The following is a 27,504-nucleotide window of genomic DNA, read 5'->3' on the forward strand; positions in this document are numbered from 1 at the left end:
CCACATCCGCCTGGGCTTCCTTGAGGGAGACACACCCCGAGAAACCCGCATCCACACACACAGGCAAAGGACCCGGTGTTTCCGGGTGGCATGGGAGAGGTGGCCTGGCCCGGCCTGGGGCTCCCCGTGTTACCTTTCTGTTTCTCCGGGCAAAGGGCCAGAGGCCTCTCGGGGGTGCCCTGAGCCAACGTCGACAGGGTGCCCGCGCACACTGCCTGTGAGCACTCCTGAGGCCCCAGCCTCTGGGCAGGGGCAAACAGCAGAACATCTTGGCAGCAAGTGATCTGGCTGGGGGCTCCTCTCCGCTCTGGAGGCCTGGATAGCCGGGTTGCGGGTTCTGTTGGGTTCTGTTGCCGGCAGGTGACATCATCTCCTGGGGTTCGTGCTGAGGTCCCTTCCCCAAAACTTCCCAAGGGAATCTCTGGGTTTCTGACTGCTCGACCACCCCCCTTAGGCCATGCGCAGGCACAGTGACACCCACACAGCCCAGCCCACAGCCCTGGGGAGGCCTGGGTGCAGCCAGGGCCTGAGCTCCGAGGACCCCGCTGCTCTCAGACCAGGCTCCTTCTTCTCATAAGTGGTGTGGCCCTGGACAAGCATATGCCCCTCAGGGTTTCCCCAGTCTCTCCATCTGCAGAGTGGTGGTCATTCTCCCATCTGCTTCCTAGGTCTGTCGGCCTACGAGCAGCTCCATGCCTTTCCACCTGGGGCCGATATCACGTGGAGCTTGTGCGCTGAGACTTCAGAAAGAAAGATTCCATCCAGGGCTGACACAGCACAGAATGGGGCAGAACGAGGCCTGGATGCGCCGTGGTACCCAGGAAAAGGCACTCCCCCTCCTGACTGTTTTGAGACCCCGCATCCAAGTTGGAGGACCGAAAGGAAGACTCGAAGGTCTCCCTCTCTTATAGAAAAGAGTAGCCAACTTTCTGGTCCTCTGTTTCCATTGAGATTCTGTTCAAGTGTCCCAGCTCGGCTTCTGCGGGTGGCTGAGCTTCTAATGGCCCCCTGCGTTCTTGTCTTTTCCTCTCCAAACCTTCCGTCCTTTTCCCCCTTCTGGGGTGGATGGGCGCTGTCATTGCTTCTACCTTCGAGACAGATTGAGGAAAAGTCTGGACCATCGACTCCTTTCCTCTCTTTGGTTCCGTGTCTCTCTCTGGCTGTGTCCCTCTCTTTTCCTTTCTCAATTCCGCCTGTGTCTTCCTCTTTCTCTCTCGTGTGTGGATGGATGGATGCTAGGGATGCACATGGATATGATTAGATGAGGGTTATGTTTTAGGGATAGGTTAGAGGGAGAGAAAGGCTTTAGGTCGGAGTTGGTCATGGGGGAAGGGTCAAGGGTGGTGGTGGTGTTTCTTGGAATCTGAGTGCTGTGCATTCTTCGTCTCTTTCCATATGAACCCCTTCTCAGATACACCACTTGCAAGGAGTCTCTCATGTTCCGTTTCCTATCTTTTGCATTTGTGAATGCTTAGCTTCTCTGTTGTGAAGAGGTTCCATTGGATGGAAACCCATTGGTGTACTTCGTTTACCTCTTTCCCTTACTTGAAGAGACCCATTTCGACCTCCGCCCAGCAAATGGCAAGGAGACTCTGATGTTAAGGAGCCTTTGACCTACGCTTCTTTCTAGCTATCTCATGACATCAGTCTTTAGGGTGAGGTTTTCCCCCTATATTGAGGTGGTATGAGATCAAAACCAATAGCGTTCTTCAGATGTAGCTGTCTGGTTTTCCCATGGACATTGATTGAAGAGGCTTTCTTGTTCCCATTTGGATATTCTCCCCTTCTGTGTCAGAGATGAGTTGACCATGGATGCTGGGGTTTGTTTCTGGACCCTCAACTTTATTCCATCGATCCGGATCTGTGTGTGTTGTTGTATTCCCAATAGCATACTGCCCTGCTGCTGCTGCTGCGGCTAAGTCACTTCAGTCGTGTCTGACTCTGCGTGACCCCATGGCCTGCAGCCTACCAGGCTCCTCCGTCCAGGACATTTTCCAGGCAAGAGTACTGGAGTGGGTCGCCATTGCCTTCTCCGATACTCTCCTGAGGATCCTAGTTTGGTCGTCTAATTGCCTTTCACACAACCTTGGATGTCCGTATCGGGGCTTTTTCGTCGGATTGTGTTGACAATTTAGGCTCTTTTCTGTTTCCGTACCCCTTTTGCAATTCTTTGTTCGGTGCGAAAATGCATTGGCATTTTGGGAGGAATAGCATCGAAGCTGTGGATTGCCTTGTGGGGCTGTGACATCATTTTCCCAATAGGAATTCTTTCCAGCCCTGAGCACAGCCTCTCTTTCCAGTGATTGGTGTGGGCTTGATCTTCCTTCTTCCATCTCTCGCCGTTTTGTGAGAACAGGTCCATCCTTCCCTTCTGGGGTAGATGGACTCGTGGGTATCACTTCAGTGAATGGCATTGTCAGTGGGGGTGATAATTCCCTTCTCATTGGAAGACTTTGCTGTGAGTATTAGAAATGCAAGTGACTTCTCTTCCCCTTCCTCCCTGTCCATCTCTCAGAGCCACCGGGAAACAGAGGCCTCATCCACGGTCACACAGGCCTGAGGGGGTGCAACTAGACTGTTGTTTCTTCAGGCCCTCAGTGCTGGACATCATCCGGGATACTCTGTGTGTGTCTTCCTCAGTCTGGTGTCCCTTCAGACCTTTCCCTAGTTTTCACAGGCTTGTTGTGTTGGTGTTCTTTGTCTGTTTGGAGACACATCCTTGATAAGCTTTGTGTTTCCACTCATTCGTCTCGCGATGTATGACCTGTCTTTTGCTTTTGTCATGAGGTCTTTCCCACAGTAGATATCTTTGATTTTGCAAAGTCCACTGTATTCTCTGGGTTTTTTTTTGTGTGTGTGTGGACTGCCTTTTAGTTTTGTGTGTGAAGACTCAAAGCACATATCCGGTTTCTGCTCGTTGTTCTTCTAGATTTGTGACAAGTTTTCATGGAAAGTTTGTCTAGGGATAACTGGAAGTGAACTCGGTGTAAGGTGTCAAGTCTCCATCTCCATTCATGTCATCCCCTGCAGTTTCCAATTCCCTGTTCCTGAGTGGCTTTGGAGACCTTGTGGGAAGTTTGGTTGCATTGGAGTTTGCATTTCCACCTTGATTCGATTCACACTGTTCTGCCCTCAGGGACACAGTCAAGGGGGAGTGAGGAGCAGCCTGCACTTCCAGCAGTGACCGCACGGTGGGGCGAGTGCTGCTCTCCCCTCTGGGAGCCCCAGGCCCCAGGCATCCCAGTGAGGAGCCAGCTCTGTGCTCAGCTGAAAGGAGTTAGTCTCTCAGGAGCCTCTGAGCCCTTGCCTTTGGATCACCCAGGGTGGGCATTTACTGGGACAGAAAAAATTGCCCTGAATTCCATGGACGGTAGAGCCTGGCTGTGTAGAGTTCGTGGGTTGCCGTGAATCGGACACAACTGAGGACACAAAAATTGAATAGATTAAAACACTTTGGGGGGTGGGGGGAGTGAAAGGGTGTGATGTGGGTATTTTTGTCTTATATAATAGCCAAGGGAAATCTAGATTAAACCTAAATTCACATAGATGGGAAAGGTATACCTGTCGGTCACCCTATTAACAACAAAAAAAAAAATACTAAAGTTTTCTGAAGTTTATTTAGTAGCTTCCTTGAGCAGTTCATTGTGAAGCATTTTTTTTTTTCTGTGACATTGGCCTCATTAAAAAGCACGGTTTGCCTTTACTGGATAATTCTGTTCATGGTTTCTTATGCAATCTTGGTGATATTTGAGTTTCCTGGGGAGTATGGTCACATGACCTGGCCCTGGCCAATCGGTGCGTTCCACCTCCCTGGCCACTGTGATTGGCTCCGGACTGGGGCAGTGCCCAATCGGCGCCCAGAGCCCGGCCTCACTTTGTAAGTCAGGGGAAGAGGAGCTCTCGTCCTGCTGGGGTAGGGGAAGGGGTGGGGCCGGGGGAGGTGAGGCTCCAGCAGTGGGAGGGGCTTGAGGTCCGCCTGCTGCAGTTGGTGACGTTCCTGCTCCCCTCAGGGCAGAGCCGCCGGCCTGAGAATGAGGGCGCTGCTGAGCCCAGGGGCTGGGATGGCCCATTGCTGCTGTGGTCCCAGAGCTCCACCCCAGACCTGATGGAAGCCGTCTGCCCGTGAGTCGTCTCCCACTTGTCCGTCAGCTTGTTTGAAGCATGCTGGGTTTTCTGCCCAGCTGGCTAAGGGGAGTCCCTGGAAATGCAAGGGTGTGGGTTTTGGCAGACTTCAGGGAAGACGTGCTAGATGAGCCTGGGAGACTCCAGCTGAATCTGGATTCAGGAAATACCTCTTTGGTCCAGCTAGTAATTGTAGGATAAGCCTATTGAGTCTTCAGAGGATGAAGAGAGTAACGTGCCAAGGTAGCAATCGATGTCCTCATTCGAGAGGATGAAGCTGGTGCTCAGAGAAGGGGGGAACTTGGCCACAGCAAGGAGGTGTGCACCCAGACAGAACCCCCAGATCCGGCCATTTGAGCTCAGGGAAGCCACTGGTGTGGCTTGTCCCTGTGGCAGGGGCTGAGGCACGCAGCCCACCCTGATTCTTGCGGAGGCCTGACTTGGGAAGGTCCATCTGGAAGCTTTGAGACTCACCAAACCAAATTGCACTGGAGAGAGGAAGGACACCTTAGTTCATCCACCGCCCACCCCAGCCGGATTCCCACATACCCTGACCCCTTTCTCTCGATTTCGGAGCCATTTCCAGAGTCCCGCTCATATGACCTCATTCGAAGTGCACCGTGGACGAGCTGCCATCCGCAGCTGCTACCACAGCAGCCAAGGGCTTTAGCTCCCGAGTACCTCCCTTCCTTTGGAACTTGGGGGCCCTCTACTCCCCACTTGCACACCACAGACCTTTGCTGAGAATTGTGGGGACCCTCACTCAGTTTGCAGCACGTTGTAGCCATCCCTGTCCTCCCTTGAAACTCAGCTTGTGAGCTCCTTTGGAGCAGCGTGGCCCACCTGGCTGCAACGGAAGAGACATAGCTGACAGTGAAACAACAGCTTCGATCTGACAGCCGGAAAGCTCTGTCAAAAGGGACCTCCCTCTTCACACCGTAGAGGCTGTAGGAGCCGCCAGGCTTTCGGAACCAGTGCTGGGGCCAAAATGACTCCACAGCTGTTTTCCTTCCTGGGGAGGGTTCTGGCTCGAGTGGGGATGGCTCAGGTCTCCTGAGCTTCTGAAATCCCACTGTGTGCAGATTCACGGTACACAGAGAGGAGAAGGTGGAGTCCTGCCCTGGAGGTGGTCACAGCTCACGGATGAGCCAGGCAGGCAGGCAGGCAGGGCATGAGAATACCTGAGCTGCCTTCATGAGTGAATGGTGTGTGGGCAGAGGAAGAGAAGCCGGTCTGCTCCCTCATGTGGTGCCCAGGGCAGGTTGTCCCCAGAGGAAACCCTTACGACGGTGAGGACTATCACTGCTGTTTCCCAAGGGGTTCCGTCGGTGCGTGTCTTGCCCGGAGCGGTCAGGCCGTCTCTCGAGTACACTGGCCATGGGCATTGCCTCTCCTTGGAACTTCCCATGTGTTTCTCTTTTTTATGGAACAGTGATTTTCTAGAGGGGTTCTGGGCCACAAGGATGTGGGGTCATTTTCTAGCCTTCTGTCATGAAGAACGCTTTCCTGGGCGTTGGGGTGGTTTGTTGTTCCAGCTGCCTTTCTTGGCTTCTTTTGGGAGCTGGTGCAACAAGACGAGCTCAGCCTCTGCCTTCTGGCTGAGATGTCACCCTTCAAGCAGCAATGCCTGCCTGGAGATAATGATGGCAGTTGCCAAAAGGGCTTCGTTTGGCACATGGTATCTTGAAAGGACGTACACCGTCCTTTCAGCTATCAAAGGCTAGTTCAAATGACATGAAAAGGAGAACTCTGCAATGGAGTCTTACAGTAGGTGGAGAGTCCGAAAAACACTCCTTCAGTCATTTCACTGAGAGTCATTGATTAGGGACACCAAGAATATAGCAAGGAATGCAGAAAGGAAAGATGAAATTGTGTTCAGGATCAGGGGAAGGGATGAAGAGGGCGTGCTTGCCTTGAATCCAGGCTTTGTTGGGGGGTGGGGCATAAAGATCCAACGGGTCTGAAACTACAAAGTGGTGATGGTAACACAGTATCACCAGAGTTACACAGCAGTGTTCCCAAATTGCAACAATGATGACAAAGTTTACTAATCGCAACTTAACCAACAAAAATCCAGGAAACCATACAAAAAAGAAAACATCACCAGAAAGGTGGAAACAAACCAAATGCAAAGCAGTTCAGGGGAAAGGAACTCCATGTCCCCTGGGGGCAGACCGAGTTGCCGGCGTCCACGGTGAGCAGACAGGGATGGAGGCTGCAGAGCCGACCGCTCCCCTGGACGTGGTGTTTCCGGCAAGGGCTCTGGGTCTCTGTCCAGAGCGGGGGCTCGTTCTCCGTGCAGGGGTGGGTGAGTCATCGTGGGCATCTGGGTGTTGTGCGGGAGCCAGGGCAGGCTCTCCCTGCCGAGGCGGTGACTCCTCCTCTGCCTCGGGTTCTCCTGCCAGAGCCCGAGCAGGTACAGGTGCACGTGGAGGTGGAGGGTCTGGCTGAGGGGGTGGGACATCAGTGCCTGGGGCTGGGGGTCCTGCAGGCACGGAGATCCGATCTGCCCGGTGTGCTGGCCAGTACCCAGCTGGCCTGGTGTCTCTGCGAGGGCAAGTCTCAGTTCTCCATCTGCCCTCAATGGATCCCTGAGTCTTGCACCTGGAGCCACCACCTTTGTAGGGACAGGTCTGGGAAGTGGAGCCTGGTTCCAGTTGGAAGCCAGTGCTAGAGCTGGGGGAGAAGCAAAGTTTGCCCACAGGCCAGCCTTGGCATGTCCGTATCCCGGGACAGAAAGCTTCCAAGAGATTCCCAAAGAATACCCAGCGTCGGATGTCTTTTGCGACTGAAGTGTGCAAGATTGGGTGTATGTGTGTGTGAGGCCAGCGCTTGCTGCAGGCCAGCAGCAGCTTTCGGGGACTCGTCTCTGTGTAGCTCAGCACCCCCTCCCCACACACTCCCATGCACCAGCCCCAGCGTCCTCACCTCTCTGCTCTAGCGTGCTGGGCTCCAGGTCCTCCTGCTGCCTCAGAGGCCGAGGTTCTCGGGACTCTGGGTCGGAGCCAGGTGTGCTGAGCTCCGTGGCAGCCTGAGACTGGGCCGCCAGGTGTATCCTTGGTGGTGTCTGGGCACCAGGCCTTCCCCGCTTCCACTTCGCCCCTGGTTGGGCTGAAGCCTCTGTGGGTACGCTGACCTGGAGCCTGCACTGGGCCTCATGGGCGGGGGGGTGGTGCTCTGGCCCCTCCCTCCGGGAGGTGGATGGGGTGTCCCCGTCCTCGGCCTCATCACGTGGGAAGCTCTGGAACGACAGTGACCATCAGCCAGCCCTGCTTGTAGTTTTCTGAGCTGAGAATGGCCTGTATTGCTGCTGCTTTTGCTCTCTCAAACTTCTGCGCCCAGGAGGGACAGAGACATGTGTGTGCTCAGATCGTCACCCAAGCGGATGGAGACCCATCTAAGAGCTTGAGGTCAGCCTGTGCGGCCTGTGCTTTCTGCACTCTCCCCATCCTGCCCAGCCTGCTCTTCCCTGGGTTGTGGACACAAGTTGTCCACAGGTTTCTGACCCCACATACACCAGGGCTTATTTGAGGGAGACACACCCCGAGAAACCCGCATTCACACACACAGGGACAAGACCCAGTGTTTCAGTGTTGCATGGGAGAGGTAGCCTGGCCTGACCTGGGGCTCCCCGTTTTACCTTTCTGTTTCTCCAGGCAAAGGGCCTGAGGCCTCTCAGTGGGGCCCTCAGCCAGCGTCGACAAGGTTCCCACACACTCTTCCTGTGAGCTCTCCTGAGGCCCCGGCCTCTGGGCAGGGGCAAACAGCAGAACATCTTGTCAGCAAGTGATCTGGCTGTGGCTTCTCTCCGCTCTGGTGGCCTGGATACCTTGGTTCTGGATTCTGTTGGTTGCTGTTGCCTGGAAGTCACATCATTTCCTGGGGTTCGTGCTGAGGTCCCTTCTCCAAAGCTCCCCAAGTAATCTCTTGTTTTCTGACTGCTGAAGCACCCCCTTAGGCCATGTGCAGGCACACTGACACCCACACACCCCACCCTTCAGCCTTCGGGAGGCCTGGGTGCAGCCAGGGCCTGAGCTTGGAGGACCCCGCTGCTCTCAGACCAGGCTCCTTCTTCTCATAAATCATGTGGCCCTGGACAAGCATATGCCCCTCAGGGTTTCCCCAGTGTCTCCATCTGCAGAGTGTGGGTCATTCTCCCATCTGCCTTCTAGATCTGTCGGCCTATGAGCACTTCTATGCCTTTCAACCTGTGTCTGATATCTCACGGAACTTGTGCACTGTGACTTCCGAAATAAGAATTCAATATATGGCTGACATACCACCGAATCGGGCAGAACGTGGCCTGGATGGGCTCTGGACCTAGGAAAAGGCAGTCGTCTCGCCTTCCTGACTATTTCAAGATTCCACCACGCCCTGCACAGTGGGAGATCTTTAGGTAAGTTTCACACCTCACCCCTCTACTATACAACAACCTTCGTCACCCCCCTGTTCCATTGAGATTCTGGCTCAAGTGTCCCACCTCTGTCTCTAGGGGAGATCGAAGTTTCCTCTGTGATGCCTCCCAGCCTTATCTCTTTTACTCTCATCCCCTTGGGTCATTTCCCCCCTTGCAGTGTCAATGGGGCCTCCATTGTTTCAAACCTTGAGATTGATTCATGCAAATTCTGTGAAATCTTCTCATTTCCTCTCTCCTTTTTCAGTCTCTCTCTCTCTCTAGACGTGTCTGTTTCTTAATCTTTCTAAATTCAGTCTGTCAATTTTTCCCTCTCTTTCTGTCTCTCCTATGTTTGCATGCCTATGAATATTTGTATGCATGTCTATTGTTAGCCTAGGGTTAAGTTTTAGGATTTAATGTTCAGTGAGATAAAGGATTGGGGTTGGAGTTGCTGTGAGGGGAAGGGATAGGGGTGATGCTGTTGTTTCTGGTTCAATGAGTGGTGTGAGTTCTTAGTCTGTTTTTCATATGAACCCCTCCTCATAAACACCACTTGCAAATAGTCCCTCATGTTCAGTTTGCTACCTTTTTTATTTGTGAATGCTTAGCTTTTTTGTTGCAAAGCTGTTCAATTGAATGGAAGCCCCTGGTGTTCTTTGGTTTCCTATTTCCCTTACTTGAAGTGACCCATTTTTGCTTCCCACACCAAATATTAAGGAGCCTAAGGCACATGCTTATTTCGAGGAGTTTCAAACCTCCCTTGTGGCTCATCCGGTAAAGAATCCGCCTGCAAGGCGGGAGACCTGGGTTCGATTCCCGGGTTGGGAAATCCCCTGGGGAAGGGAAAAGCTACTGCTCCAGTATTCTGGCCTGGAGAATCCAATGGCCTGTATAGTACATGGGGTTGCAAAGAGTCAGACACAACTGAGCAACTTTCACTTTCACTCATAACTTCTAGCTTTGGGTTGACGTGTTTCACTGATTTTGAGGTGCTATGAGAACAAAAGCCAACGTGATTCTTCAGATGCAGCCATCCAGTTTTGCCATGGCCCTTACTTGAAGAGGCTTTTGTGTTCCCATTTGCATATTCTCCCCTCCTTTGTAGTAGGTGAATTGACCATAGAAGCTTGGGTTTATTTCTTGGACTCTCAACTCTATTGTATGGATCTGGATCTGTGTGTATGTTTGTGTGCCCAACACCATACTGTCCAGATGATCCTAGTGTTGCAGTCTAGTTGGCTATCAGGGGTCCTGGTAGGCCCATATCAGGCCTTCTTTCCTTAGACTGTACAGACAATATAGGCTCCTTTGTGTTTCCATACCCATTTTGAAGTTCCTTGGTTTAGTGCCCTGAGAACATCCCTTGGCGATTTGAGAGGAATAGCACGGACCCTCTGGATTGCCTTCGGGGATGTGACATCATTTTACCAATAGGAATCCTTCCAATCCATGAGCTCAGCTTATTTTCCATCAGATCATGTGGATATCATCTTCTTTCATCCATCTCTTGCAGTTTTCTGAGACCAGGTCCTTCCCTCCTGGGTTAGATGGACTCCTGGGTATTTCCTCCCAGTGTATGTCATTGTCAATGGGGTTGATACTTACCTTCTCATTCTAAGAGTTTGCGGTGAGCATTGGAAATGCAAACGATTTTCCTCCCTTCCTCCCTGTCCATCTCTCTGAGCAACCAGGTAGAACAGGCCTAGTCAGGGTCACACGGGGCTCAGAGATTGCAGCTAGACCGTGTTTCTCAAGCCCTCAGTGCTGGGCATCATTCGGTATACTCTCCATGTACCTTCCTTGGTCTGGTGTCCCTTCAGACCTTTCTCTAGTTTTAATAGCCTTGCTTGTGTTCTTTGTCTCTTTGGAGACACATCCTTTATCAGCTGTGTGTTTGCAAGTATTTGTCTGCCAGTGTGTGACGTGCCCTTTGCTTTTTTTCATAAGGTCTTTACCAGAGCGGAGACCTTTGATTTTGCACAGTCCACAGTATTGCCTTTTTGTGCATTGCCTTTCTGTATTGTGTGTGAAGACTCAAAGCTCATGTCTAGCCTCTGCTCGAATTTCTGCTGGATTTTTGAGATGTTTGGCATGGAAAATATGTCTCAGAAAAATTTGAAATGAATTTGGTGTAAGGTGTCAAGTTTCCATCCTCATTCATGTCATCCCCTCTGGTTTTCAATTCATCGCTCCTGAACTCTTTTGGAGACCTTGTGGGAAGTTTGGTTGCCTTTCAGTTTGAATTTCTGCTCTTTAATAGATTCACCCAGTTCTGCAAAAGGGACACAATAAAGGGGGAGTGAGGGGCAGCCTGCACTCCCAGCACTGACCACACTGTGGGACGAGTGTTGCTCTCCCCTCTGGGAGCCACAGGCCACAGGCATCCCAGTGAGTAGCCAGCTCTGTTTGCAGCTGAAAGGAGTTAGTCTCTCAGGAGCCTCTGTGAGGTTGCCTTTGGGTCACCCAGGGTGGGAGTTTACAGTGACAGGAACCATTGCACTGCAAGTGAAGTGAGAATCCATATGACATCGCCACTGCTCCTAAAGAGATGCACCTGAGGCCCCCTGAAGGTCTTGCACAGAGAGCTCTTTAGTAGGCATGTTGGAGACTCTGTTCCCTCTTGGGCTGCCCAGGAGAGGCACTCACCAGTCCAGACACAGACCACGGTGATGACCGGCCCTGCTGTCTCCAAAGGGTTTTCATTGGTGCGTATCCTCTTCTGAGCAGTCAGGCCATGTGCGCTGCCTCTCCTTGCAACTTCTAGGCCAGGGCTCCTAGGCTAGAACTCTCAGGTCTAACTTGTAGGACTCGGCTACCCTGGCCAAGTGCATTGCCTGTCCTCACAACTTCACAGCTTTCTTCTCTTCTTTACTGCACGTTGATTTTCAAGAGTGTGTTTGGGCCACAAGGATGTTGGGTCTTTCTCTAGCCTTGTCTCATGAAGTTGAGACAACTTCATTGTTTCTGGTTGTTGGTGTGCTCTGTTTTGCCCGTTCTCTTTCCTGGCTTCTTTTTGTGACTTTGTTTGTGCCTGAAGAAGAGCACAGCATTTCTCTTCTGGCTGAGACATAACACAACAGTAATGCCTACCTGGAGATTAGTTGCCAAAAGGGCCTCGTTTTGCAGATGACATCTTGAAATCACCTGCACTGCCCTTTCTGATACACAAAGGCTGCCTTAAAGGAAATAAAAAACCAAGAAGTCCCAAGTCTAGTCTTAAAATATGTGGGTTGTCTAATGAAACCACCTTTTATATGATTTCATTGATAGGCATTAACTGGAGACATCCAGAATATGGGAAGACACTGAGATATGAGAGAATTAAAGGTTGTCAGGGGCAAGGGAGGAACAGAGAGTGCTTGAGGTGAATACAGGATTTACAGGGGGTGAGTGAGGGTTGGTTGTGGAGAATGAAAGTGTCCCAAACTAGAAAGTGGTGATGGTTGCAGAGGATTGTGAAGGTTCTTAATGGTCCAGAAATGTACCACCTAACATCAATTTTATTGATTAAAAATTTAAGGAAAAAATACACAAATCTGTGACAAACAAAATACAAATCAAGAAAATAAAATACGGAAAAACTGAATGAAAAGAAACTCAGGGGAAGCGAACTCAGTCTCCACTGGGTAGAGAGCTAATTGATGGCATCCACGGGGGGCAGAGAGGGATGGAGGATGCATAGCCAAACCCTCCCCTGGACATGGTGTTTCGAGAATTGGAAATTTGGAAAGGGCTCTGGGTCTCTGTCCAGAGCAGAGGCCCATTCTCCTTGCAGAGGTGGATCCGTCATCGTGGGCATCTGGGTCTTGGGCAGGAGCCAGGGCAGGCTCTCCCTGCAGAGGTATTCTCTTATCCCCTGACTCAGGTTCTCCTGCCAAAATCCAAGCAGGGGCAGGCGTAACCGAACATGTAGGTGGAGACGGAGGTTCTCCCCTGGGGATTGGAGCATTGGTGCCTGGGCCTGGGGGTTCTGCTTGCACAGAGATCTGATCTTCCCAGTGTGCTGGCCAATACCCAGTTGGCCTGGTGTCTATGGGAAGGCATGTCTCAGGTCTTGATCTCCCCTCAGTGGATCCCTGGGTCCTGGACATGTAGCAACCACCTCTGTAGCGACAGGTCTGGGAAGTGGAGCCTGGTTGAACCTGGGGGCTGATGCTGGAGCTGTGAGAGAAGAAAAGGTTACCCACAGGCCTGCCTTTGCCCTTTGCCTCTCTGGAGACAATTCTACCCTGAGCTTTTGAGACAATTCTCAGTTTAGGAAGTCACAATAGGATGTCGTCCTGACTGCAGTCCATCAAGTGGGTGGTCTGAGGCCAGCCTTTGCTCCAGGCCCAGAACCAGCTTTGGGGGCTCCTCCTGTGTATCTCAGGACTCCTTCCCCACACACTCACATGTACCAGCACCTCCTCACCTCTGTGCTCACCATGCTGGGCTCCTGGTCCTCCTGCTGCCTCAGAGGCAGAGGCTCTCAGTGCTCTGGGTCGGAACCGGGTGTGCTGAGCTCCATGACAGCTTGAGACTGGGCAGCCGGGTGTGTCTTGGGTGGTGAGTAGGCATCAAGCCTTCCCCACATCCTCTTCATTCCCAGTTGGGCTGAACCCTCTGTGGGCTCGCTCACCTGGAGCCTGCACTGGGCCTCAAGGGCAGGGGGTGGTGCTCTGACCCCTCCCTCGGGAAGGTGGATGGGGTGTCCCCCTCATCGGCCATATCCAGTGGGAAGCTCTGCAATGACAGTGACCATCAGCCAGCCCTGCTTGGAGTTTTCTGAGCTGGGCCTGGTCAGTATGGCTGCTGCTTCTGCCTACTCGAACTTTTGCTCCCAGAACGAACAGAGATGTGTGTCTGCTCAGATACCTACCCGGGAGAATGGAGACCCACCTGAGGGCGGGAGGTCAGCCTGGGCGGCTGGTGTTGCCTGCACTGTCCTCATCCCGCCCAGCCTGTTCTCCCCTGGGGTGTGGACACAACCGGCCCACAGGCTTCTGACCCCACATCTGCCTCGGCTTGCTTGAGGCAGACACACCCCAAGAAACCCCCATCCACACACACAGGGAAAGGACAAAGTGTTTCCAGGTGGGATGGGAGAGGTGTCCTGCCCCAGCCTGGGGCTCCCCGTGTTACCATTCTGTTCATTTGGGCAAAGGGCCAGAGGCCTCTCGGGGAGCCAGTGTCGACCGCGTTCACACATACTCTGCCTGTGAGCTCTCCTGTGGCCCCGGCCTCTGGGCAGGGGCAAAGAGCAGAACATCTTGGCAGCAAGTGATCTGGCTGGGGCCTCCTCTCCACTCTGGAGGCCTGAATACCCGGGTTCCGGGTTTTGTTGGGTTCTGTGCCAGGAAGTGACATCATTTCCTGGGATTCATTGCTGATGACCCTTACACAAAGCTCCCCAAGGGAACCTCTGGGTTTCTTACTGTTCAACCACCCCTTTGGCCATGTGCAGGCACAGGAACACCCACACAGCCCACCCCACAACCTTAGGGAGGCTTGGGTGTAGCCATTGCCTGAGCTCTGAGCACACAGCTGCTTTCAGACCAGGCTCCTTCTTCTCATAAGTCATGTGGCCCTGGACAAGCCATGTAGCCCTCAGGGTTTCCCCAGTCTCTCAATCTGCAGAGTGGGAGTCATTCTCCAATCTACTGCCTAGGTCTCTTGGCCTACGAACAGCTCCAGTGCCTGTTCAACCCGTGGACTGATATCACGTGGAGCTCATGCCCTGAGACCTCACAGAGGAAGGATTCAATACAGGGCTGACATAGCACAGAATGGGGCAGAAACTCAGGGGAAGCGAACTCAAGGCCTGGATTGGGATCTGGGACCTAGGAAAAGGCACTCCCCTTCCTGCCTATTTCGAGACCCTCCACTGGGAAGATCGACAGTAAGATTCAGACATTACCTTCTCTCGTACCTTCCTCATCCTCCTGTTCCATTGAGATTCTGCTTCAAGTGTCCCATCTCTGCCTCTAGTGGATGGGGAGACTGCCCTTAAAATGGCTGCCAGCTCTAAGGCGAGTGCAGGAAAAAAAAAAAGAACAAGCAAGGCAGTCAGGCAAGAAAGAAAAAAAAAGAAATTTATTAGAGGGAAAAGAGAGACTCACGAGCTCTTAAGGAGAACCAGCGTTCTCCCTTTCTGACGGGTCTCTGAAGGGATGGTCACGTAGCCAGAGATCTGGAATCTGGTGGTCTCACAGCTTTGAGAAGACAGGCGCCAGTGAGATAACAGGATGCTATTTGAGCAATTCGATCATTCTCACAGATCACTGTGATTTATTCTTTGTCTGTGAGGTCAACATAACGAACCATCTTATCAATGAGCCCCCATGTGGGCCCTATCATTCCAGCTGTTTGATTTAGGATAAGGGCTGAAGGTCAGTCTTCTGTAACTGCTTCCTGTGGGACAGGGGTGTCATGGGGGTAAGATAAGAAAAGGCTGCAATGCAGGTCATGGGGATTTGTGTGGGGTGGAAGTTCTTGATAACCTGAGTTGTTAGAAGTAACTCATGGATAGTTCAATTGGTGAAGGCTTAAAAGTGGTCCTGAAGAAATTTTGAAAAAAGATGCATTCAGCAAAAACAAGACTGGGAGCTGACTGTGGCTCAGATCATGAACTCCTTATTGCCAAATTCAGACTCAAATTGAATAAAGTGGGGGAAACCACTAGACCATTCAGGCATGACCTAAGTCAAATCCCTTATGATTATACAGTGGAAGTGAGAAATAGATTTAAGGGACTAGATCTGATAGACATAGTGCCTGATGAACTAAGGACAGAAGTTTGTGACATTGTACAGGACACAGGGATCAAGATCATCCCCAAGAAAAAGAAATGCAAAAAAGCAAAATGGCTTTCTGAGGAGGCCTTACCAATAGCTGTGAAAAGAAGAGAAGTGAAAAGCAAAGGAGAAAAGGAAAGATATACCCATTTGAATACAGAGTTCCAAAGAATAGCAAGGAGAGGTAAGAAAGCCTTCCTCAGAGATCAATGCAAAGAAATAGAGGAAAACAACAGAATGGGAAAGACTAGAGATCTCTTCAAGAAAATTAGAGATACCAAGGGAATATTTCATGCAAAGATGGGCACAATAAAGGACAGAAATGGTATGGACCTAACAGAAGCAGAAGATATTAAGAGGAGGTGGCAAAAGTGAACAGAAGAACTATACAAAAAAGATCTTCATGACCCAGATAATCACGATGATGTGATCAGTCACCTAGAGCCAGATATCCTGGAATGTGAAGTCAAGTGGGCCTTAGCATCACTACAAACAAAGCAAGTGAAGGTGATGGAATTCCAGTTGAGCTATTTCAAATCCTAAAAGATGATGCTGTGAAAGTGATGCACTCAATATGCCAGCAAATCTGGAAAACTCAGCAGTGGCCACAGGACTGGACAGGGCAGTTTTCATTCCAATCCCAAGAAAGGCAATGCCAAAGAATGCTCAAACTATCACACAATTGCATTCATCTCACACGCTAGTAAAGTAATGCTCAAAATTCTCCAAGCCAGTCTTCAGCAATATGTGAACTGTGAACTTCCAGATGTTTCATCTGGTTTTAGAAAAGGCAGAGGAACCAGAGACCAAATTGCCTACATTCCTGGATCATTGAAAAACCAAGAGAATTCCAGAAAAAACATCTATTTCTGCTTTCTTGACTATGCCAAAGCCTTCGACTGTGTGGATCACAATAAACTGTGGAAAATTCTTCAAGAGATGGGAATACCAGACCACCTGACCTGCCTCTTGAGAAACCTGTATGCAGGTCAGGAAGCAACAGTTAGAACATGAAACAACAGACTGGTTCCAAATAGGAAAAGGAGTATGCAAATGCTGTATATTGTCACCCTGCTTATTTAACTTATATGCAGAATACATCATAAGAAATGCCAGGCTGGATGAAGCCCAAGGTGGAATCAAGATTGCTGGGAGAAATATCAACAACCTCAGATATGCAATTGACACCACCCTTATAGCAGAAAGTGAAGAAGAACTAAAGAGCTTCTTGATGAAAGTGACAGAGGAGAGTGAAGAAGTTGGCTTAAAGCTCAACATTCAGAAAACTAAGATCATGGCATCCGGTCCCATCACTTCATTGGAAATAGATGGGGAAACAGTGGAAACAGTGCCTGACTTTATTTTTGGGGGCTCCAAAATCACTGCAGATGGTGACTGTAGCTATGAAACTAAAAGACGCTTACTCCTTGGAAGGAAAGTTATGACCAACCTAGACAGCATATTAAAAAGCAGAGACATTACTTTGTGAACAAAGGTCCATCTAGTCAAGGCTATGGTTTTTCCAGTAGTCACATATGGATGTGAGAGTTGGACTATAAAGAAAGCTGAGCACTGAAGAATTGATGCTTTGAATTGTGGTGTTGGAGAAGACTCTTGAGAGTCCCTTGGACTGCAAGGAAAATCAACCCATCCATCCTAAAGGAAATCGGTCCTGGGTGTTTTTTAGAAGGACTGTTGCTGAAGCTGAAACTCCAATACTTTGGCCACCTGATGCAAAGAGCTCATTTGGAAAGATGAGTCATTTCCTTGATGTTGGAAAAGATTGAAGTCGGGAGAGGAAGAGGACGGCAGAGGATGAGATGTTTGGATGGCATCACCGGACTCAATGGACATGAGTTTGGGTAAACTCTGGGAGTTGGTGATGGGCAGGGAGGCCTGGCGTGCTGTGGTTCATAGGGTCACAAAGAGTCGAACACGACCCAGTGACTGAACTGAACTTAAAGTTAGAATAATGGTAAGTAGAAGGAGAGGGCGTAGAAAAGCTATCCAATTCCAATTACTTAACCAGTTTTCCCATGAATTACTGGTGTCTTGGCGTCCCCTATTTCTTGCTGCTTCCTTTACACTGCCTGATTTATTGGCATAGAAACAGCAGGCTTCCTCCAAAAAAAGGCAGAGCCCTCCTTTGTCTGCTATGAGGAAGTCTAATCCTCTTTTGTTTTGGAGGACCATGGTTATCAGGGAATCTAGCTGGTTTTGGATAGTGATAAGGCTGTTAGCTGTTTCTTCTAGGCTGTCAGTGAGGTCTTTAGAAAGGCTTTGATAGTAATTTAAAGAGGTTGTGAGTCCAGCGGTCCCTGTCCCAATCCCAGTGGCTATTCCTAAACAGATTAATAGAGGAATGAATTGAATTGCCCATCTGGGTCAGTTATGAGTTAGTGGGATAAGAAGGGTTTGAGTGTTAGGAGCAATAGACATATCTGGGGCCAGATATACCAGGGTGCATGTCCCTGTCCAGTTAATAGGAAGACATAAATAAGTAGTGGTTCCACGTAAGAAAAATATTCCAGGAGTAAGAAGACAACAGCTGAAATCAATAGCAAATAGGAGCAGATTACCTGCCCCCTCCTAGGAGGAAAATACTAAGGGGGGCCCCTGGTGAAACATCCGGGGCATACCCACTCATGGTCTAGACACTGAGTGGGGCTCGGTTGAAAGATACCGAGGAATTCCCACCCAGTCGAAAAATGCTGGGTGAGGGGCTGGCTGAAAGATGCCAGGAGAATTGCCCATGCAATGGAAAGGTACTGGGTAGGGGGGCTTGACTGGGAAAAAAAATCAACGAATACCCGGGGCTCGGCTAAAAGATGCCGAGGTAGCTCCGTTGTAGGGGACTGAATGGTCTTGGCTGAGTGGTCAAGTAAGAGGCTGATCTGACACTTTTCCTCAATGTGAGTTGCATTATAGAATATGACAGGATAAAAGTGAGAAAAATACCTGAGAGCTTTGCTCTGAAGAAAAGGGACAAGACTCCTCCCGGCCAGTTTTGATTTTGTCCGGTGGCTGAGAAATTTACGGGAGTGGTGGAGGCCTAGTCCTCATACTGTTCAATGGTCCCATAGGAAACCCACTCATTGATTAAAATACCGGCTCATCTGGGGGTCGCACATGAGGACTGGCCATTCAGCCGACTGAGCAGCCACGGTGTTCCTAGATTGCCGGAGGCAGAATCCAAGACATGTAAGATGAGGTGAAATGACTCTGGGGTGACTCCTGGAGGAGTTAAGCTCACAAGCAGCACATGGGCCCACTACATAAGTTCACTAGTGATTTTTATCCCTGAAAAATTCAGATTAAAATGGGAAATAGAATCTCTCAAAACCAGAAACAAACGGGTGTCAGAATGTCAGCCTCTAACTAACACTCTAGCTAGCTTCATGTACAATCCATATGGAGCTCATACTTGCAAGTACCTAGTTAATTGGAGAAATTATACTAAAAGGGATCTCAACCTCAAATGGCTATATTGGGGCTCTTTTTATATTCTAAAATTGATATTTTTGGGTGCACAGTTAAAAAACGCCGGCTGTGCTTTGACTGGTATCTAGAAGCTTGTAAAACAGAAAATGGTAGCGTCACTTCTTTGAAGAAAATCAACAAGAAATTGCTTGAAACTATCAGAACTAAAAAGGCTGCTAGCACTGTCTTTGCCAGTTCACAGGTATAGTGGAACTGGGAAGTCGCGTTTGGCATTTATGCCATTTGGTTTTTGCTTTTGGGGGCACTCTTGCCACTTGGCTTTTGATTTCTGGCCATCTGTTTGCTTTTTGTTTCATTTGGAGTGTGACTCCTGGCTGGTGAAGTTCTGGTTCAGTCTGGTTTGTTGGTCCGGTTTGAGTGCACAGATATCTGGTACAAACTGTTGAAGCTAATATGTGAATTTCTCACTGTAAGGTTCTACACCCCACCTGGGAACCGCTTGGGGAAAGTTTTTAAATGACTGGTCAATCTATAGCTATGATCTGATTCCAAGAAAAATGGCCTAAAAATATTAGATCTTTATTGGCATAGGATAGGAAAATGGACTGAAGTTCCCTTACTTCCAGGACTTCCTCCTGTAATCAACAGCCAGGGGCTGATCAAACTGAGACCCCTACTTCCCCAGAGGGACAATCCCTGCTGGAACCAATCTGCCCTTGTTTTCAGGGCCAAGTTGGGCACTATCTGGTCTAAATTTCAGCTATAAATCTATGGTAACAAAAAAAATACAATTTTTGACAATGTGGTCACAATATTCTTTAGACTCCAGAGGAAGCTTGAAGAAAAAATTATCTCTTTAAGAATTCTTGCCCTGGAGAAATAACTCCTCCTATACATCTAGACCATATCTAATTCCTGAAACCAAAAGGAACATAATGGGGGGAAAAGCCTTTTAAAATCTTACTCCAACCATTTTTTTATTCATAACTAAGTTTGGAAAACAAAGCTATAGGATCTCTTGTGTCTATTTGGATGGATGTATGTCTCAGTGCATGTCTTTGCTTTTTTTGATAATATTGGTGATTGCTGAGATCAGTTTGTAAATGAGCTCTAATCTAATTGACCCTAAAAAAAAATTAAAAAGTAAATGCTTACAAATCAATAATTCTAAATACAAGACATATTAACCTAAATGAATTTCAGGTTCATGTGAAATGGGAAATATTCAGTGTTAAATACCTGATATTAATGTTTATTTGTTGATCTAAGTAATGTAAACATGTCTAAGAGTACTTAACATTAAGCAGAATATTTCCATTGTACCTAGGTTTAATATAAGTTAAATATTATCATATCTGTTACAAGTATGTCAGCAAGGAAATGACTTCGAGTGAAAAGACTTCTAAGAAAATGTAGATGAGATATGAGCCTTTAGATAGACACTATGAAAAATAATTATGCTCTTTAGGAAAATGTGTCTAAAATAGTCTCTCCAGATTGGGGTAACTTGAACTTCTAAGAGTTGTGCTAAACTAAGTGTTGGAAGTCTATTGAATAGCTAAGTTATTTCCAAATAAAATAAGATTTTGAAACATTTACTACTAAACACTAATTACCTCTTACAGAGAAACTAAAGAGATTTAAGATTAACATAAACATAAATGATGTTTGGTGCCATTCTAAAATGTTCTCTAATAAAACAAAGGTTTTAGAAATTATCACTGGTATTTATTTATCTATAAAATGCAATATAAAAATCAGTTCTTGTTTGCTTAAGGGAAGTAGAAAGTGTGTTTTCAGTAAAGAAGGTATGAGGACTAAAATTGCATTTTGTGAAGGGAAAAGGAATTAAGTCTGAGTTACAGGTGACTTTTTAGGATTGAAGAACACAGTAATGGGTACAGAAAGTGATAAGGTTTGTGAAAAGTGAATCATGAGGAAAGAGTTATATATATATATATGGTTAAGACTAAGTTTAAAATAAACCTAACTAAGTTTACCTTTTAAGTAAAGTAAGCTGGTGCAGACACTAGAATTTATCTTTTTCTCTCTGTTAAGAGGACACCTTTTCTTCAGATAAAGAACTGCCTTTGACAATAGATTTAAGTTTCTATATCTCTTAAATGATCCATTCTGAAATCCTTTATTATGACTTTGGCTAGCTGAACAGTACTGTTTCACAATGATCTGTTGTACTAAACCTTCTTCATATTTGTTGACAAAGCTTCTTAAATCATTCTAATGAAGAAGATTTCTGGCCTAACTTTGGGATGCTTCAGAGGGCCCCTGAAACATCCCAAAGAGAGATATTACATTAATTAGGTTCATTTTGTATACAGAATTACATGGGAAGCATTGTCAAGTGAGTAATAAGTCTTAGGTTATATTGTATGGTAATATGTTACTAATACAGATATCCTAGAAACTGTATGGAGTTCCTAAAATTTTGATATGTTTGGGTAAAATGTTATCAGGCATAATTCGGTTACTATTTCAAAATATTGTCATAGCACTAACCAAATTTCGCAAAAATGCTTCCTCTTCAAGATTTATAAAAAGGACTTTTAGATAAATACAAGTTTCTGAACTGAGGAAAGATTCTAATGAAAAATCTGCTGACTTCACAAAGGTTAACAAAAGGACTGAATGAACTGGTGAATATGCTTATCACTTTTATGGTTTCTAGTTTTCCAGGTTTAAGAAAAACCTTCCCCTCAAACTAATTAAGATGGTAATTTGGTAAAATTATATTTTATAAACAAATTGAAACATTTACCTTTTCTCTCCATCTGAACCCTCCAAAGATTGGAAACTCTTAGTTTCCAGTAATTTTATCAGATAAGTTAGGAAGATGATTTCACTAACAGATACAGAAATCTGAAGGAACTTGAAGGAATCTGAGACCTTGAGAGGGGAGGAATTCACGTAGAATCTGTTAGGCAAAATCTGTGATAAACGTTTGGCATCACTTTCCTAGCCCTGAAAGGTTTTATTTTAAAAGTTCAGTCTGAGACTTTTATAGTCTCAGCAAAGCAAAAAAGTCTATGATCAATTATGGTTATCCAAATCATCAGGCAAAGTTCATTGCGACCAGACCTATATTACAAACAAGTTTTAATTTGGCTATATTTGGTAAAAATGATGGTGATTTTAGGGAGAAAAAGATGTTTCAATGAATGTTAAGTCCCAGTTTGTTAATGGAGGTCTGTATCTACTAGGACTCATTTCCTGGATAGTTCTTTATTGTTAGGGTATATTAATGTAAAATTTAATTGCATTATTAAAGGACACTCTAGGGTTGTTTCTGAAGCTTATTTTAGTAATCTGTCTTTGGATGAAGATGAGATGCCTCAGGCATGACCTGCAATCAAGACTGAAAGAAGACATAATTTAAGGAACTTTCCAACCTGGATGGATGGACCTTTCTATCAGGTGCTCTTAACTAGCTCATGCCCAGTGAAATTGGAGGAAAATTGACTCTTGGGTTAACTCCCACTTCCAAAGGCCCCTAAGCTGGACTGGTCTATAGAGAGGCCTGCTGACCTCAAACGCACCTTAAAACAATGTTCAGACAAAGGAAACTGCACTACACTAGGACGAGAAGAGGAGGACATCAGAAGTAGACAGCGTGCCCAAGATGCTGATCTGAGTTTTATGATCATTTATCATGTTTTCTTGATTTCTTGGACCTATGCCTACCAATCAAATCTTTTCTACATGGACGTGATTCTATGCTAGTTTAAAACTCAATCCAATTGTCTGATTGTGGCCAATTACCTATGTCTAGTACTTCTGGGTTTCCTTGGTGGATTTCTGTTCTCTAGGGATACCCACTAGGAAATTTATTTTAGGTGAGTGTTCAGTCTTGGCCTATCTTCATGATATTACAGATGGGATTCCCTCACCTGGCCAATTAATAACACCTGCTGTGGGGATGCTGGCCATAAATTTAAGTTTTATCTTAGGGTCATTTTAACTCAATCAGAGTGATGAGCTAAGTCTCAATTAAAAAAAATTAACCTCTCATCTGTGAAAAGGAAAATTCCCACAATTATGGGGTGGATCTACATGGTTAACACCAGGCTATGGTCATTTAAATTTAAAAGCTCCTCTATGTTGGGAAGGGTTAAATCATACTAAAAATTTTCAACCTGGTAATTATGAGACAAGGCTTGGTGCTTTATGAACTATGTCTCTTATTACCCTTAGAGAGACTGATTGGTATGGAACTCAGTGGATTTGTGGCACTAATTTATGGCCTTCACATCTACAGAGTTGGATATGAAGATGTGGCCTGGGATTCCCATGAATTTTAGGTCATACATGTTAACAAATTAGAGAGAACGCTAACCAATCTACCATTGGTGTGATCCCAATGGGTCAAAGATCTGTATTCTATTGGTATGACCATTTAGCAGCTTGTGTGTATGTGTGTGAGTGTGTCCCTTCAATGGGGCTGGAGGATGTAATGGACCATAGCTAAGCCTTAACATCTTTCATAAGCTTTAAGTGAGAGTAACCGAGCTATTAGCCTATTGAATTCTGAGATCTCTATGATGAGAGAGGCAGTGATACACAACTTCAAGGCCCTTGACACCTTAAAACATCTCAGGGAGATATCTGTGCTATAATGCAAACTGAATGCTATATTTTCATACCTGGTAAATCCTTTAATGTAGCACATTTGAACCACATGAAAAATCAGATTTCTGCTTTAAGTGACCCATTCCCTAATCTTGACACTCTTTTAAGAAAACTGGTGTGGAGGGGGAGAGCAGAAGATGGCGGAGGAATAGGACGGGGAGACCACTCTCTCCTCCACAAATTTATCGAAAGAACATCTGAACGCTGACCAAACTTCACAAAACTACTTCTGAAGGCTGGCTGAGGACGTCAGGCTTTCACAAAAACTGCGCATTATCTTCAAAAGAGGTAGGAGAAATTATAAAAGATAAAAAGAGAGACAAAAGAGTTAGGGACGGAGACCCGTCCCGGGGAGGGAGTCGTAAAAGAGGAGGAATTTCCAAGCACCAGGAAACCCTCTCACCGGCGGGTGTGGGGGAGGATTTTTTATCTCGGAGGGCAACGTAACTGGGAGGAAAAAATAAATAAAATCCACAGATTACGTGCCTAAAGCAACTCCCAGCAAAGAACCCCAGACGCTCGCATCATCCGCCACCAGCAAGTGGGGGCTGAACGGAGAGGAGCGGGCGGCATTGCCTAGGGTAAGGACCGGGCCCGAGTGCCCCGAGGGCAATCTGAGGGAGCTAACGTGAGATAGTAACCTAAACTGTGGGACAGCGAGAGAGAGAGAGAACTATCCCGCGAAAAGCCCAACTCTAAGGCACTGCCGGCCCGCTCACAGAACAAAGGACTGAGCGATACCAGAGGAGAGCTAGCCGGCTGCGGACCGCGCCATCCCCCGCCGGACACAGCGGGTAGGCGGGGCCCGCCAGAGCCGGAAAGGGGCAAACTCGGCTCCAGAGAGGGCACCCCCTACCAAACTGCAAACAGGCTCCCAGTTTTTAAGCAAAGACTGACTGAGATCCCGGAGGGTCGACAGCAGCCGGGAGGGTCGCAGCCAGAGACCAGCTCCCCAGAACCGACACAAAGCACACCGGAGCCGGGCGCGCCCTAAACCGAGGCGGGGACCAGGGAGGTGATAAGCCGCACCGCCCCAACAGGGGACAGCGCCCTCGCCAAACTCCTGGCCGCCTGGGCAGCTCCGACCGGGAACGGCACAAGCCGCGGGCAAAATCGAGTCTGCGCCTTTGTGGAGTAACCGGGAGCCTGAACCTGAGCGGCTTAGTCCTGGGAAGTGCACGCAGCTCAGGGCCCGCTCCCCGGCCGAGTAACCTGAAGCCTGAGCAGGGTAGACGGGGAAAGCACACACGCCGTGAGCGGGGGCGAACCCAGTGCGGCCGAGACACTGCGAGCTTACCACACACACGCCAGAATTGCAGTGTTCCTTCCTCCCCACAGCACGATTGAACAAGCGAACCTAAAGAGATCACCTCCACCGCTTTGTTGCAGGGCGGAAATTAGATACTGAAGAGATCTCCAAACAGAAGCCAAATAAACAGAGGGAAGTGCTTTGGAAGGGACAGGCCAACAGATTAAGATCCCTGTAGCTAATACCGACTGCATTAAAAAGGACCTACAGATCTTGAAAAGTATAAGCAGGAATAAGGATCTATCTAAAACTGAGCAGACCCCACACTGCTCACAACAGCTCCAGAGAAAGTCCGGGATATATATATTTTTTACTATTATTATTTTTTTTAATTTTTTTTTTAATTATTTTTTTTAATTAAAAAAAATTTTTTTTTCTCTTCTTTCCTTTTTCTTCAAGTCCTCTATTACACCTTTAACTTTCATTTTCATAACCCACTATTAACTTGCAAAAAAAAAAAAAAAACCCTATTTTTGAAGCAAACTACATACATATATCTTATACCTTTTGTGTTTTTTTTTTTAATGTTTTTTTCCTGTTCTACATTTTTTTACTGTTTCTTTTTTTACTGTTTTACTGTTTTTTTTTCTTTTTACACTGTTCCCTTTTTTCTTTCTTTCTTTTTTTTTTTTTTTAGATTGTAAGTTTTATAAGAGTCTAACCTCTGCTCTAGATTTTTAATCTGTGTTTTACATATTTGATATCAACTTTGTACATTTAAGAACCCAATCTTTAGGACCCATTTTTACTCAGGAGTGTGATCACTGGCCTGATCACTCTCTCCCCCTATTGATGCTCTTTCTTCTCCCCCAGGGAACCTCTATCTCCCACCCTCCTCCTTCTCTTCTCAACCCAATTCTGTGAATCTCTGAGGGTGTTCTGGGTACCGGAGAACACTTCAGGAACAGGATACTGCCCAGATCTCTCTCTCCCCTCTTAATTCCTCCCTTTCTACTCATGCTCACCTCTGTTACCTTCCTCCCCCCTCTCTATGTATCTCTGTGAATCACTCTGAGGGTTCCAAACTGTGGAAAGCACAGAGGGAAGTGCTTACTGGCTAGATTGCTCTCTCCACATTTGAATTCCCCTCTTCCCCTCCTGGTCACTTCAACCCACCCCCCCCACCTCATCTCTCCATGTAACTCAGTGAACCTTTCTGGGTATCCCTCACTGTGGAGAATCTTTTCACCATTAACCTAAAAGTTTTATTATTGAGGCTGTATGGAAGGAGAAGTCTTGAGGCTACTGCAAGAATAAGACTGAAAGCCAGGGGAAACATTAATTAATAAGAGACCATCCAATAGCCTCCATAAATTCACTGAAACCAAGCTCCACCCAAGAGATAATAAGTTCCAGAGCAAGACATACCACGCAAATTCTCCAGCAACGCAGGAACATAGACCTGAGCATCAATATACAGGCTGCCCAGAGGCACACCAAATCCATAGACATCTCAAAAATTAATACTGGTCACTCCATTGCACTCAAGAGAGCAGAAATCCAGCTCCACCCACCAGAACACCGACACAAGCTCCCCCAACCAGGAAACCTTGACAAGCCACCTGTCCAACCCCAACCGCAGTGAGGAACCTCCACAACAAAGAGGAACTTCATACTACCAGAATACAGAAGGGCCACGCCTAACACAGCAATCTAAACAAGATGAAAAGGCAGAGAAATACTCAGCAAGTAAAGGAAAATGAGAAATGCCCACACAGCCAAACAAAAGAGGAGGAGATAGGGAATCTATCCGAAAAAGAATTTAGAATAAGGATAATAAAAATGATCCAAAATCTTGAAAGCAAAATGGAGTTACAGATAAATAGCCTGGAGACAAAGATTGAGAAGATGCAAGAAATGTTTATCAAGGACTTAGAAGAAATAAAAAGGAATCAATATAGAATGAATAATGAAATAAAGGAGATAAAAGACACTCTGGAGGGAACCAACAGTAGAATAACGGAGGCAGAAGATAGGATAAGTGAGGTAGAAGATAGAATGATGGAAATAAACGAAGCAGAGAGGAAAAAAGAAAAAAGAATCAAAAGAAATGAGGAAAACCTCCGGGACCTCTGGGACAATATGAAACGCCCCAACATTCGAATCATAGGAGTCCCAGAAGAAGAAGATAAAAGGAAAGGCCATGAAAAAATACTCGAGGAGATAATAGTTGAGAATTTCCCTAAATTGAGGAAAGAAATAGTCACAGAAGTCCAAGAAACCCAGAGAGTTCCAAACAGGATAAACCCAAGGCGAAACACCCCAAGACACATATTAATCAAATTAACAAAGATCAAACACAAAGAACAAATATTAAAAGCAGCAAGGGAAAAACAACAAATAACACACAAGGGGATCCCCATAAGGATAACAGCTGATCTTTCAATAGAAACCCTTCAGGCTAGAAGGGAATGGCAGGACATACTTAAAGTAATGAAAGAGAATAATCTACAACCCAGATTACTGTACCCAGCAAGGATCTCATTCAGATATGAAGGAGAATTCAAAAGCTTTACAGACAAGCAAGAGCTGAGGGAATTCAGCACCACCAAACCAGCTCTCCAGCAAATGCTAAAGGATCTTCTCTAAACAGGAAACACAGAAAGGATGTTTCAACACGAACTCAAAACAACAAAGTAAATGGCAACGGGATCATACTTATCAATAATTACCTTAAATGTAAATGGGTTGAATGCCCCAACCAAAAGGCAAAGGGTTGCTGAATGGATACAAAAACAAGACCCCTATATATGCTGTCTACAAGAGACCCACCTCAAAACTAGGGACACACACAGGCTGAAAGTGAAAGGATGGAAAAA

At 47.1% G+C, this 27,504-nt stretch overlaps 1 long non-coding RNA gene across 1 annotated transcript in view; it reads left to right on the forward strand.

Moving 5' to 3' along the window:
- LOC145527781 (uncharacterized) overlaps positions 1-6,220 on the forward strand; it is a 78,585-nt gene extending 72,365 nt beyond the window's left edge. The window contains exon 6 of the long non-coding RNA XR_014069863.1: positions 4,656-6,220. This is a non-coding gene — a long non-coding RNA (uncharacterized LOC145527781). The remainder of the gene's footprint in view (positions 1-4,655) is intronic.
- Positions 6,221-27,504: the final 21,284 nt, after the last annotated feature.

The sequence above is a fragment of the Giraffa tippelskirchi genome, chromosome 11, assembly GCF_054371585.1.
Source record: "Giraffa tippelskirchi isolate mGirTip1 chromosome 11, T2T-mGirTip1v1.2.pri, whole genome shotgun sequence".
NCBI lineage: Eukaryota > Metazoa > Chordata > Mammalia > Artiodactyla > Giraffidae > Giraffa > Giraffa tippelskirchi.